Raw genomic sequence first — 15675 nt, 5'->3', positions numbered from 1 at the left:
CCTTCCTCTGATGTTCCCTCCCTACACAACGAAGCTTTGTTCAAAGAACCAGGAGTCCTCATAGACTTTGTCTTTACACAGTAGGCTGGCCCACACAAGTCCCTAGAATTTGGAACTAAGATCCTTCTGTCCTTATTCACAGAAAAAGTGCTGGAACCTCAGTCCCTTGCCCAACTCCAAATCTAAGAGCTCCCTGAATCTTGAATCCAGTCATTGAATAAGTCCTCTCTATTCTACCTGTGAATCTCAGAATCCATCCACTTTTCTCCATGCCCACTACCACTACCCTAGTTCTGGTCACTATCATCTCTTGTCTGTATCACTGCCAAAGCTCCCTACTGTTACCTTGGCCTTCAGTCTCACCTCCCAGAAGTTGGCTGTCTATATTTCAGTGTTACTGAAATGCAAATACTTCAGATGCTTCCTTTTGTCACCAGGATAAAGTCCAAACTCAACATGGTATTTTTACCCCTCTCTACCGTCAGTTCTCACTTTCATGTTTCCAGCTTCTTTGTGTTTCTCATATTCTTTGTTGATCCTATATGCCTTTGCATATGCTGCCCTTGGCCTGGAACGATGCTCTCCTTCTCTTCTCTCTCTGCCTCTTCCATTGCCTTTCCCCCCTCCTCCCTGACAAACCATCTTGCCTGCCCAGTTGAACTCATCATTTAGATATAAACCTTGATGTTGTACACTCTGGAAATCTCTGACTCCCCAGACTGAATTAGATAATACCATGCTTGTGTGCTCCCATAAGACATACTACTCTGTATGGAATGGCCTATTTATTTGTTACCTTCCCTACTAGACCATGAGTTCCTTGAGGACAAGCACCATGTATTGCTCAGTGTTGAGTCTTCAGCACCTGTGATGTTGCCTGGCACATAACAGGTAGTTGCTTTATACTTGCTAGATGAATATTACCTTGTGCCCACTTACCCCTTACTCCTGATTTTGTTCCTATATTTCATTGGCTTCTGGACATCTGGGCTTCTCTCCTGAATGCTATTTTGTGATTGCTGCCGTTGAATCTGACGTTCGGTTCAGCTTTTCTTCTTTTGATCTTGGCACTTGTGCTCTCCTGGATGTATTTTATACCAGCCCTTGGAACCTCTCTGTTTTAACTGCTTTGGAAAACGACCCTCACCGTGACATTGCCTGTCCAGCTGATGTCCCGTCCTACCCTGTGTCTGTATGAAAGGAGGGGAGAACGGGGGATAAGATATCTTGTTCCTAATTATTTGTTATTAGAGTATCACTGTGCGAAGGTAAACAAATTTGACTTTCTTTTGGACAGCTAGAGAACTACTGTGAAGCCTTACCCTATCATCTGAATTCATCAAAATGCGGTCACATTTTCCTTACTGATCAATTATGTGGTGCCTCTGCTAGAAGTCGTGTGCCTGTTCCTTTCAGTGCATTCGCTGCGAGCATCGTCTCTAACTAGCTGCTTTCTCTAAAACCTCAGCTATCTCTTTTCTTTATCTGAGACTGCTTTCAAGTCATAGCAACAGGCAGGGAGGAATACCTTAATTATTGCTTTTTCAACAGCCTCTATCTTCTTTTCTCCCATTTCCAAGTTCTAACTCAAAGGATAGAGACAAAAATGTTCCCCCAAATCTTTTCCAAGCCTCCAAGATTTTCCTGCAAAGAAAAGAGAGTGACTAAATTATTCTCTCTTGGTTCTGTTTTCTCCTCTCCTCTGCTTTCTGATCTGTCAGGATGTTTTGCCCTCCTGAAGAGTGACTTTGTTCATCTTTCCATATACCTGTTGGTCATTGGTATGTTTTCTTTGGAGAAATGTCTTTTCAGGTGCTTTGCCTATTTCTTAATTGCTTTTTTTTGGTTTGTTTGTTTGTTTTTGCTATTGAGTTGAAGGAATTCCTTACATGTTTTGGATATAACCCCTTATCAGATACATGGTTTGTAATTATTTTCTCCCCTTTTATATGCTGCCTTTTCATTCTGTTAATTGTTTTCTTTGGCTGTGCAGATACATTTCAATTTGATGTAGTCCCACTTATCTATTGTTTGCTTTTGTTATCTGTGCTTTTAGGGTCATATCCAGAAATCATTGCAAAGTCTAATGTCATGATTCTTTCCCCCTATGTTTTCTTCTAGGAGTTTTCGGTTTCAGATCTTACATTTAAGTCTTTAATCAATGTTGAGTTGGTTTTTGTGAATCCTTAAAAAATTAAAAATAGAAATAACATGTGATACAGCAATCCCACTTCTGAGTATTTATCCAAAATAATTGAAGTTAGGTTCTTGAAGAAATACTTGTACTCTCATGTTTATTGCATCATTATTTACAGTAGCCAAGATGTGGAAACAACCTAAAAGCCCACTGATAGATGAATGGATAAAGAAAATATGGTGTATACATACAATGAATATTATTCAGCCTTACAAAAGGAAATATTTCCATATTCAACTTGAGAAAGTGAAACAAATCAGTCACAGAAGGGCCAATCCTGCATGCTTCCACTTATATGAAGTATATAAAATAGTCAAAGAAACAGAGAGGAGAATAGTGTTTGCCAGCGTCTGGGAGAAGGAGGAAACGGGGAGTTGTTATTCAATGGGTATAAATTTTACTTGTGCAAGATGAATAAGTTCTGGAGATCAGCTGTGCAGCATTATACAGCATTGTACATCATTATTAACCAGTAAAAATTGCCTAAGAGGATAGATCTCATTTTAAGTGTTCTTAAATAATAGTAATAATAATGATAATGAAAATAATAATAATTAGTGACTTTGTTAACCACAATTTTGGTTTCTTTTTGAGTCAGGTATGCCTAGCAATTTAAAGCATTTTATAAACTTCTACAAAGCCCTGCTTAAGAGACTTTGAGTAATTTTTCCCTTTGAAAATTAAATAGTTCAAGTAGCAACTAATCTTGTAATAGTATCACATTTGTACACCTCTCAGAGAGATCCCCAAACATTTTTTTTTTAATTTATGGGAAGTCCTTATTCATTTGTGACACAAATTGATGTTTTCCTGATGGTCAGGAACAGAGCATGGATTTTCATTTTTAAGTAACAAAGTATGAGTTCATGAGTGTCTGTCAGAGCCCTGTTGAATAAAACTTTATAGATGACCCTCGAATGAAAATGATTTTAATTTTTAGAGAAAATGATATAGGCTTATGTAAGACTTTGTATCTGAGAATATCTAAGCAATACTGTGTGAATTGAGTCAGAGTAAACTCAGTTAAATTTCTCATAACAGTAGGTCCACTGGTCTGCAAAGTAACAGTGGAAATGACTTTGCTTAACCAAAGCAGCACTGAACAATAGAAATAGTGCAGTCTTCATATGCAATCTTAAAATTCTTAGTAGCCTTATTTAAAAAGTGAAAATAAACAAGAGAAATTAATTTTAATAATATATTTTATTTAGCCAAATATATCCAAAATGTTATCATTTCAACATACAGTCAATTGCATATTATAAACGAGGGGCTTTTTTGGGTACTAAGTCTTTGAAATTCTGTGTGTATTTCATACTTATAACCCATTTCAATTCTGACCAGCCAATTTCATGTGGTCAATACCACATTGGATAACAAAGATCTAGAGCCTGAAGAAAGTATCTGTCTTAGGTAATATCAGAGTGGCTGTAAGATGAAAACTGAGGATTAGATGCTTCCCTAATATGTCCCTCTTACCATGACACTCATAAAGTCTTCCCGATTTAGATGCCAGCTCTGGGAAGAATCAAGGTCAGAATCCTTAACGTGGATGAGACTGAGTTGCTTTCACTTCACAGAATGGGGGCCTAAAGTACAAATTAAGTTTAGCTATGAATGAATTAGAAATTTGTGTTTCTTATACTCTCCAGTTTGTAGTCTGACTTCCCTACCTGTTATGCTTACCTCAAAAAGTGGTTTAGATTATTAAATAGGAAAATTAAAAGAATGTGATACAGTGTCTGACCTGTTGAAGGAACACAATACCTTCCCCTTTCCTCAATTACTTCAAATCCAGAGAAGCCAAGGCCATAGGTTTTATCTCTTTTAGGATCAATAAACTTTTGAAGATGGATGTCTGAAGATTTCAGGATGTGGTCCCTGCAGTCATTAGGTAAGAAAGTATAAATGAATAAGTGCCACTTATTTTCACTAAAGGATGATAATTAAATTATATGACATTCTGGGCTTCCCTGGTGGCGCAGTGGTTGAGAATCTGCCTGCCAATGCAGGGGACACGGGTTCGAGCCCTGGTCTTGGAAGATCCCACATGCCGCGGAGCAACTGGCCCCGTGAGCCACAATTACTGAGCCTGCACGTCTGGAGCCTGTGCTCCGCAACAAGAGAGGCCGCGATAGTGAGAGGCCCGCACACCGCGATGAAGAGTGGCCCCCACTTGCCGCAACTAGAGAAAGCCCTCACACAGAAACGAAGACCCAACACAGCCAAAAATAAATAAATAAATAAATAAAGCCAGAAAACATCTTAAAAAAAAAAAAGCGAATTCTTATTTAAAAAAAAAATTATATGACATTCTGACACTGTAATATCCACATTGTCTATGAAGACCAGTGCTTGGAATTGGAAACATATGTATACTAAGAAGTGTGTTAAGTACAGGTATATACATTGGCCTATTCATTCATAAATAGACTAAACAAAGTGCTGAAAAAATTATATTTAGAGAAAAGTGTTTAAATTGTTTTAAAAGTGAGAAAAGCATCCTAACCACAGGAAGCACCCAGGATTATGGTTTTTTTTTTTTACTGTTTTTTGAGACACATATTGATTTTGTCATTGTTGTTTAGATCAAGCTTGAATGGAATCCTGTCATTTTGTCAACAATGTTCAGGCCTAACCAGTAAGAAAACGACATTAGAGGCAGAGGCCAAAAAGAAAATTCATGTAGTTGATGTTAACCATACATGTAAGCAGCTGGATGGAAGAATACAGTTATCCACAGTCATGGCAGAAACATACCATGGAGATATCTTATAAAGAGGATGAAGATTTAGGAGAAAAGATTCAGATCCTTCTTTGTGTAGTATTGTATGGCAGTGAAATCTAGGTAAATATTGCCTAAAGACATCAGAGTTAGGATATAGGTATAGCTATTATAACAAAGACCCAGAACACCAGTGGTATAAACAATATAAAATTTATTTCTCTCTCATGGAATTCTTTAAGAGCACGCAGCCCAGAGCAGACATATTGGCTCCTTAGTATGGTCTGTACCCTTCTAGGTTATGGCCAGTGTGGCCCTTTGACCAGGTCAAGAATGGCCCAGCCCTTGGCCCTGTCTTTGAGAGTTCTGCACCCAAACTCAATAAAAATCATGGAGGAAGGACAGGATAGCCACAGTAAAAATGCTCAGTCAAAGCAGGGAAGAATGGGAAACGCTAGGGCAGTCACTGGCTTTTAACAATCATGAAATCTTGCTGAGGAGGACATTGCAGAACCTCCATGTCTGGCAGCTTGGTTAGTCCTTGGTTGGTTCATTTGGAAACCTCTTATTCTCTCTGAGGAAATTCTTCCTCCTCTGTGCTCTGTGGTCCCTGGATTTGCCCTCTGGGACACTCTTCCGTGTCTGTGATCCTCCATAGTAACTTTAGGTAAGCAGGAGACCATATGTTGCTCTTGGGAAATATTCTCAGGGGTTGCTTTATAGGTTGAGCTAACACAGGCTTTTTCACACTATATGTATGGCTTCTTTAGCAATATATTTTCCTCAAAATCTTAGTATTCTTATAGTCTGTTGGCTTCAGGCAGATTTCACAAACAAGTAGCCAAAGATACTCTCTAGTCAGACTTACATCTGAAGACCTTTTATTAACTGGACTTGTTCCTTTGCCCATTCTCCCCATGTTATTAATGCCTGCTTGAGGGTATCCAGAACAACAGGGTTAATTGGGAAGCCTCTAACATTAACAAGATCATTGCTTGTGAACTGGACTCACTGACTTATGGGGAGATGCTTGAGAGAGAGGGCCTGGAGGCACAGTCTTAGGTCATGCTGAGTCTTCATCTTTAGAACCACCTCTTAGCTCTGTTTCAGTTTTGGATGTAGAAGTAATGAACTTTTTCAATGATCCACGTTTCTAAATTACTGGACTCTTTGTCCATTTAGATTGAAGTTTACATGCAGAGAAAAACTTCCTTAAATGTATTCCGTTCAATCTACGCTCGCAAATGTTCTAGAAATGTTCTAGGTGTTTTTTCTAGGTCTTTCCTAAAAGTCTCAAAATGCAGCCAATATACACCAGCATTCTGAGTTTTTCCAACAAGTTCCTAGACTCACAGGCCATGCTCGAATGTGTTCTGTCTTCCAAGGCATCGGAGGTAACAGTTTTCTTAAACGTATTTCCAAGAAATAGTAAGAGTCACCGACTTTCCAGCTTCTAATGTCTCTGTCCCATCTGCCCGCTGCCTACCTCTTAAGGTCAAGGTCACATGTATTAGATTCTGTTGTGGCAACTCCAATTCTAGTATCAGATTCTAAATTAATTAGGCTATAGACACAGTTGCTATTACAGAATGCCAAAATAACAGTAGTTTAAACAAGATAAGCCTATTTCTGTCTTCCATGGTAGCCCAGATGAAAGCGGTCCAGAGCAGGGAAGGCAGCTGTGAGACAACTTTCACTTTGTGGTTGAAGATGATTTCTTGAGCTTTAGTCATCACACTTATGTGATAGCTGCTGCAAAGCAGGAACTAAGAGAGGGAAAGTACCTTCTTTCTCTTAAACACATGACTTGAGAGTTTTGTATCACTTATGCTTCTATTACATTAGCCAGAACTTAATCACATGACCACACCTCACTGTAAGGAAGGCTAGAAAATGAGATCTTTAACTGAGCAGCCATGAACCCAACTAAGAATGTTTGGATGATGTTGGCATTGCTGTTCATCTGCTTTACAGACATTGGGTGACTTTCGTTTTATCACTCAATAACTGTTCTCTCCTTTCCCTTCTTAGAAGGAAATAAACAAGCATGAACTTAATTGGCGCTCATGGGTTCCAAAGTGGCAGAGTATTTTTGAAGAACTTCTATTTTGTTTGGCAAAGTAATTAACCTCCTGGAAAGATCAACATGCATTTCTTGGTCTTGAAGATTTTATAACATTTCCATAGACCACGAAACTAATAGGACATCTGTGAACAAAAATGTTGGAAACTACGGAAACCAAAGGAGTGTCTCCCAAATAAGCATTTATTTTTTTAATCTTCCTTTCTAGACTTGCTTTCTAGAAACAGCCCTCTTCTTGTCTTTGCTTTCTACAATGGTCTTTCACTGAATCCACACAGATAAAAAGAACAGAGCATCTAAATCTAGATTCACATCTCCTTGACTGCAGTGGTAATTTCCCCCTAGACCTAACAAGGGCATACATTAGGTGTCCCAACTATTCTTTAGACTGTTTCAGATTTTTCACAGCATGGATTAAATGGTGGTGTTCAAACACTGGAGCTTATTAATTCCACTATGAATAAAACCAGACCTGACTTCTGATTCAATTTTAATACAAAGTATTGGAAAGTGTACAATCCTGGGGTCAGAGAGACTGTGGTTCAAACCGTGCTCTGGTATATACGTCTTAGTAAATCCCTTATATGTGGCGGAGCAGATGTCAGTTTTCTTAACTCTTCAAGTTTCATATTCATGATCTTAATTTTAACTATCAGTTCTCAATATATATCTCTAACTCTGTTCTTTTTCCTGAGCTTTTTTCCCCTGTATTTCTAATTGGACAGTTAGGGATAATAATTGAACTTACTAGGGCTGTAGATGGTTAAATGGGATGACATTAAAATTGCATAGGATGGTGCCTAACAGTCAAATCGTAATTATTATTATTGTGGTCATGTGGAATGAACAAATCAATAAATCTATCATCTGTAATACACTTCATAAGAAATGGTACAGGTGTGTGTGTGTGTGTGTGTGTGGTGTTAAAATAAAAATTGTTCACATTAACAAACAGGTACACCCGAACATTTTTCTTTAAAAAAGGAGCTATGATTGAGAAATACTACTCTAACCTAGAATTTCCCCTTTCTCTTGCTCTAAACTTTGCTTATAATAGATAGGTGGTTAATAAATGGTACTTATTAACATGAGTTTACTAATATGCAAGTTTTAAAATTAGTCTGAGACTCTTCACTATTAATATATTTATATATTAATACATTAATATTAATAACATTAATAGCCCTATGCCAGTCATCATTAAATTCATGCCATACATGATCTCACTTGAACTTCACAATTACATTTGATGGTATATCTCATCTCTCTTTTACAGATAAATACTCTGGTGCTCAGAGCAGTTAGCTGACTTACACAGAAGTGAATGGCAAGGAACTGGGAGATGCAGGTGTAGAACTCAGGTCAGTTGTGTCTAAAGTCTCTTCCTGTCATCAAAACATTGTACAGAATTTTAAAATGTATATGTGAAACTATCAGAATGGCTGCATTCTAGCAGTATGTACACCAGTGACACAATCTTAGAACATTTTTCTCTAGACCAGCCTGAGAGCAGGTATTCATGGCCTTGCTCTCCCAGAAGAGCAGGCATGTAGAAATACCGAATTCACCTGCAGTGGGAAATGTCAGTCAGAACTGTCAAGTGTATCTTATGGACGCTTTTTGGCTTTGCGTTGTATTTTCAACTTCATTTGGATCTAAGAGTGAGGGAACAAAAGAGGAAAAGGAGATTCAAAGAAAGAGTTCTGACACCCATCATTCTTTTAGTCCTAGTGCCAACCTTCAAAAAAAATGCTTTCCAGTTCATCTCTCTTTGACTAACATATGCAGAGATATGATCAGTCATCAGAATGATCAAATGCACTGGAGAGAGCCTGTGAACAATAAAAAGGCAGCTGCAGTATCTTGGCAGACCGATGCCATTGTCAATGGAATTTGCAGTTAACATTTTTAGCTGCAGTTGAGGAAGGCTACCATAACAATGGTATTAGACCCTTTGGTGGAAAACTTCTCATTAGAACATAATGGAACAGTTTAAAATATTCAGAAATGGTAGCCTGACTAGAGTTCCTGTTGTGGCGGTGCACTAGTTTTCTATAGCTGCATAACAAACTACCAGAAACTTAGCAGCCTAAAACAATACACATTTATTATCTCGGAGCTTCTGTAGGTCAGACATCTGAGCACAGCATCGCTGGGTTCTCTCCTCAGTGTCTCACAGGCTATAATGAAGGTGTTGCCCAGGGTTACAATCCCATCTGAGGCTTGGGTCCTCTTCCAAGCTCCTGCAATTTTTGGTAGAATTTAGTTCCTTTCATTTGTAGGACTGAGGCCCTCTGCGTCTAGAGACCATTCATGTAAATGTCTTAAAAAAATGTAAACTATTACTTATAGGGACATAAAGCAGATCAATGATTACTGAGGGAAGGAGGCAGGGTAGAAAGGGGTGGATTACCAAGGGGCAAGAGATAATTTTGGAGATAATGAATTTTTCATAATCTTGACTGTGGAGATGGTTTCACAGGTATATACATATGTTAAAATTAAACGAATTCTATACTTTATGTGCAGTTTATTGTACATCAGTTGTATCTCGATAGCTTTTAAAAACTGAATATAAGGAAAGAGTGACCAGTGTGCAAAATATACTGAAGTCTTCCTGTGATGAAGAACTAAGATACCCTTAGCTTGTCACAGAGGAAACAGACATCATGAGACAGACCTTTGCCTGGCCAACCCGGCTAAGACTTAATTAGTCAGCATCTATTTATTGAGCACCTGCTACACACCATGCACGGTGTTAAGCACTTTGTATATATTATCTTATGAGATCGTCACAATAACTCTGCAATACAGTAACTTTGTGTGGCTCACTCCTTCCATAAAAATAAGTGCTTTGGGACACTCCACACAAAAACATTAACAACCTTTCCTCTCAAATAGAGATCAGCAGTATTCTGAGAGGTGCACAGCAGGGGCCTCTGAGTTACAGAATACTGCAAATAAAAACTGGCTGGCTTGGTGATTCGAATTTTTCTTCACAGGCTATATCTAGGAGTTTTTCTGGTTCAAAAAGCACAAAATTTAGGAAAGAGAAAGGGATAAATGTCTCTGTACACTGATATTTAAGTCCATGAACAACAAAATCTCTAGCCAGTAGAAGGCATTTCATGAAATGTATAAAATTAGCCCAACATTGTACCACCACTGTTTATTCCAACGGACAGCAAGGTCAGTATTCTCCACAGGAAAGGGAACTGTCTTGAGATTGAGGTGTGGAAGAAGGTCGAGATCTGACATAATATTGACCCAGATCAGTGAATTCTTTACATGAGTAAATGAGATATTAGAATGGGGAACAACGTTAGAATCAGAGCAGCCCTATCAAAGCGCTCCTGTAATGTGAGAATGGGATGGTTGGGAGGAAACAGTAGTGTCACAGTTAGGTCCTAATCAGGCCTGGAAACTTGATGAAATAGAATCAGACTAGTGAGATGAGCCATGACTTTGAAAATCCTGGTTATGTAGCTATGGGGCATTTCTGAGCGCTGTGCTGGGGTTGCTCATTTCAGATCTACATGCAAATATATATAAAGTCACGTGGTTTATGGAATTTCTCTGATCGATCATGCAGACGAGCAGCAGACACTTACTTGGGAAGGTTCGGGAAACTGGCCTGTTGATCATGCAGATAGTCTTATCCACCCATGGAGTAGGCATCACATGAGTGAGGATATTTCAAGGGCTTTAAGAAGGCTGATTTTTTTAAAAAGTTGGTTCATGCCTCATATTCCATATTTATTAACTTCATTTTGAAGCTGTGATCACTATTAAAAGAAAATAATCTCTGAAAAGGTTAATAATTTTAGGAATTTTCATTATAATATTGATGTATTAATATGCATAATATTATGCATAATATGCATATTCTATAATATATAATAAATTATAATTTGTAATTTAATAATATAATTATACTATTTAATTATAACTTCTTTGATTATAATTATAGTATATAATTTTATAATTATATAATTACAGTATTTTAAGGATGATAAATCAAATATCTAACATAAGGTGCTCACATTGCTTTTTGGTCTTTGTTTCCAATGAAATCAAATGTTTTTATGCAATAGGAAAGCTGTTGATATAGAAATATATGTGATATTAGATTATTTCACTGGGCTCTTAGGAATATATCTACTATAAGCGAAGAAGGGGCTTAGAAATAAAGCAGAGGAACTTTAAAATTTTTCAACTGCTGTTTCATTAGACAAAATCATGCTATTACAAATGACTTGAATCTAGAAAGTAGTAATTGGAATAGAATACAAAACTATCACTAATGATAACATTGCTATAACATCAGGATTGTAAAACAAGCAGCACCTTTTGGAGTGAATGGTGGAAATTTACCTTGCTGTAGAATGCCATTTGTCTTCAGAGACTTGGTCCAGTAATGCAGTTTGGGGCTCTGCAAGTATGTTACAAAACACTTGTAACACGTTTGAACAGACTGAATCTCTCCCTCTTGACCTCTCCTGTTTCAGATTCCTTTATTTTCTGCAATAAAAATTTGCATCCAATCAACAAATAAAAAATGAAAATATGAAAAGGTAACAAATTATCTTTCAAGTTGGGCACCAGTCCAGTTTTCAAAATTTAATGAAATTAAAATTAAGATAAAGTGACACATCAAAAGAAGATTCTAATGGTTAAAACCTGGTTCGATGGAGCAAAATTTGTACTAGGAAAGCTGCTTTTATTTGTCTCTTGCTTGTCTGAAAGTGAGTGGTCTTTTTGCCCATGTGATACTGCTCATTCTAAACTTAGAAAACCTTGCAGGACTTCCCTGGCAGTGTTTTTACTGCCAGGGCCCAGGTTCAAGCCCTGGTCAGGGAACTAAGATCCTGCAAGCCGTGCAGCGTGGCCAAAAGAAAGAAAAAAGGAAAAAAAGAAAACCGTGCTTAGAAAATCTTTTGCTTGGCTCTCATCTCAGGATTTTATTGTTTTTACATATTTATGAACTTCTCCCAGAGCAGTAACAGTAAAAAATCGCCAGAATGCCCTGTACATACCCTGTGAGGTAATTATGTCAACCTGTACTGGACCAGGCAATATATTGTCATCTCTTTGTCTCTGCATATCTTATTCTCTCTGCTTAGGGCACTCTCCTTTGTAAACCTGGACATGGATTTGTTAGAAAAATATAAAGTAATGGACTCTTTTCTCATAAATGCACATACACAGAATTTTGCATACCCTGCCTGGCTTAGACACAGTCCCCTACAAAGTAATCCTTACGCTGCCAGACGCTGATGGTGTGCCCACATCTGTCGTTGTATTTGGAATATTTGTTTATGTATTTGACCATCTCCAGTATGCTAAACTCCTAGAAGATGAGGTCTATCCCTTATCCAGGTTTTATCTCCTGGACGCTCAATATATATTTGTTGAATGAATAGATGCCTTGAGTTTCAGCTACTTGAGGCTCAATTTGTCACCAGTTATAGATATTTAAGGGCAAATTCAAAGACTGGACACAGGGGTTTCTCAACAAAGGTTGAATGAATGCTGCAACATTTTAATGCCTGAAGGTATGGTACTTTGTAATGGAAAAGATATTTATCATGTATTAATTTTGTGAATAAGCCAAACCCCACTCCCGCTCTCTCTTTCACACACACACACACACACAGACACACACACACACACACACAAACGTTCTAGTTAGAACTGGACAGTATAAGAAAGCTACTAAAATATCCAGTCGTTCATATATAACAAGACATTTGTATATATTTAATATTTTGATGCTCTGGGATTGTAAGGATCCTACCTAAGGATAAAGAAGTATCAATAATCCCACATTTCTCCATTCTGAAGAGAGTCATCAAGAAATTAAACCAGATATTTCTAGGCTTGCTGTGAGATTGTTAACTGGCCCTGCTACCTCCTAGATATCATGCCAGCACTGACGCCCACCTTAAGATGAAATAAGAGGAACAGACAGGGAAGAGAGAGGGTATACTAGTTTTCTATTACTGCATAACAAATGGCTTAATGGCCACAAACTTAATGGCTTCAAACAACATGAATTTATTATCTAACAGTTTCCCTGGGTACAGGTTAGCTGAGTCCTCCGCTCAGAGTCTCATGAGATTAAAATCAAGGTGTCAGCCAGACTGTGTCCTCATCTAGAGGTTCAACTAGGGAAAGGTTTGCTTTCAAGCTTCCTCAGAAAGTCCGCACAATTCATTTCTGTATGCTTGTAGGATTGAGGTCCCCACTGGCTTACCTGTTCTCGTCCTAGAACTACTTTCAGCTTCTAGAGGCCATTCTCAGGCCCATACCATGTGGTCCCTGCCCTTGGCTCTCTCACACTTCCGATCTCTCTGCCTTCGGGGAGGGAAGGCCCAGTTTCTTTTAAGTGCTGATCTGATTAGATCAGGTCCACCCAGATACCTCTCTTTTGATGAACTTGAAGTCAACTCATTAATAACCCATTCAAGGAGTAATATCCCATCGTGTTCACAGGTTCTACCCACTCAAGAAGAGAGCATTACACAAAACATGTACACAAGGGGCAAGAATCTTGGGGGTGCCCTGAGAGTTCTGTCCACCCCAAAGACATTATGGGAGGGGTCTATGGAGCTCTGTAAGTGCAGTGAGAGGTGATCTAAGACGGGAGAGAAGAATCTTATGTCTCACTGCAGTCCTACCCTGTTGGTGCTATTGGACCAGCGCAGAGCATGGTAGGGGAGTTCCTGGGAGAATGTGAGGCACATTCCCTGAAGTTTGTGGGTATACGTAAAAATTGTTCCTTTTTACGGCCAGTGTATTTTCTACAAAGGAGAAGACTTGGCGGAATACTTGGCAGCAGAGAGGCAGTAACAGATGGTGATGTGGTGTACCTTAGAAGAGGAGAGAGTCCCCCACTCCAGTTCCCAAGACTCCCAGGGAGGAGGTCAGGAGATGCACCACTCTGCGGTGGGGGGTAGGGACGAGGGACACTGGCACATAGACTAATTGAGAGACTAAAGGGAGACCAGGCGGCCCCTCTTTGAGGGCCCCAGGGGCTGAGGAAGCTGAGAGAAAGTTGAAATCCTTCCCAAGAGAGCCATGCACAGAATCTCTATGGAGACTGTTATATCAGCAGAGCAGAGATTCCAGACCTGAGCCTGACTAAGACCTTGGTTGCCTCCCCACCACGAGCAGGTGACCAATTACTCCAGAAGATCTTTGCCTCTCCTATTTCTCCTTTCGACCTCCCAAATCGGAGGAACTGAATGTTGAAATACAGAAGGGAAGGAGTAACCAGAATCAGACCATTCTTTCACCCCACTGCAGATCTTTCACCCACAAGCCTGGTCTACTGGGGAGAAGGAAAAAGAGTGGGTAGGAAGATTAGCAAATGTCATTTAAGCCCATATGAGATGAGAGGCTTAAACAGACCTGGACTTCTAGTGGAAGGTATGGCACATTTCCAAGATGTCCATAAGGAGTAAGGAGCTGACACTGGACAGAACATGACTGAAAAAAGTGACTAGAGAAAAATAAAAACATTTCATGTTATAAAACCATCTTGAGACTATTCAATAAAAATTATAAATATATTTAAAATTTCCCCCAACCTTCCAAACTTTTTATGTTCAAAAAAGAAATTTTCCCCCCATGGATCCCAATTTTCCAAGAAACAAATGATATCACTAAGTTACATAGAAGAGTGAATTAGATCCAGATACATTTCCCAAGAGCAAGTTTTGATAAGGAAGGCGAAGATGAAATCAGTGCACAGCATATATTAGTGGGGTGGTGAAGAAAGGATGCCCCTAAAATTGCTAAGTAGGGAACTGGCCAAAAAGCATATCTGGATGGAAAAATGATACATAGTTTGAAACATTTGCCTGTTAATAGGCAGGACATTAAAATGAGGTCCTAATATTTGTTTCTGAACGCAGCTATTATTTCATGTATGCTTGGCATTTAAAAATCACGTGAAGATACATCTGAAAATACAAAAGTATTTCACAAGAACTCAAAGAAGCAAAGAAACCATGGAAACATAGCTGAATTTGAACATCCCCCTTTAAAATATGTTGACTCATTATAAGTTGAAAAAAGTAGTTCCTATGATGCTCAAGCATCTGAATATAATTGTACTGAATGTAAATAGTTTCTATAAAACTTAATGACAAAAGATAAATCCACTAGTTGTTATCCTTGCATTGCTAGTGATACCCATTCCATTTTGAATTCCCATGGTACATATAAAACAGTATGCATGAGTGTGTGTGTGTGTGTGTGTTTATAAGTCATCACAGCATATCATAGTATAAACCTTTGGAAAAATTTATCTTTAGGCAAGCAGTAGTAAGATCAATTTAGCTTCAGAAGAAACCAATCTCTTCCAATTTAACAATAAGAAGTATTGAGTGTTATAGTAAATGTTGCATTCATATGTTGGAGAAAACCACATGTCCTAACAGAAGGAATAGTAAGCTACAAAGAACTAATTTAATTTTTTCTGGTTTGGCACGTGGATAGCCAGCACAGCGAACAGACCATTTGAATGTTAAAATAACTTTTAAGACGTAGCACCATTAAAATCCAATTTTGTTAAACTTCTTGGTTTTAAGACAATTTTATGTAAAATTTCAGTCTTTGACAATAAATATTTGAACTATTTGAAATGATTACCTCAAATATAAG

General features: G+C 38.3%; 1 long non-coding RNA gene across 1 annotated transcript in view; it reads left to right on the top strand.

The window, feature by feature from the left end:
- Positions 1-8299: 8299 nt before the first annotated feature.
- LOC132372618 (uncharacterized) overlaps positions 8300-15675 on the top strand; it is a 59484-nt gene continuing 52108 nt past the window's right edge. Inside the window, exon 1 of the long non-coding RNA XR_009505213.1 lies at positions 8300-8366. This is a non-coding gene — a long non-coding RNA (uncharacterized LOC132372618). The remainder of the gene's footprint in view (positions 8367-15675) is intronic.

Source organism: Balaenoptera ricei, chromosome 10 (genome assembly GCF_028023285.1).
Source record: "Balaenoptera ricei isolate mBalRic1 chromosome 10, mBalRic1.hap2, whole genome shotgun sequence".
NCBI lineage: Eukaryota > Metazoa > Chordata > Mammalia > Artiodactyla > Balaenopteridae > Balaenoptera > Balaenoptera ricei.
The sequence above is the reverse complement of the archived record's forward strand: the minus strand, read 5'-3'. Positions and strand labels throughout refer to the sequence as shown.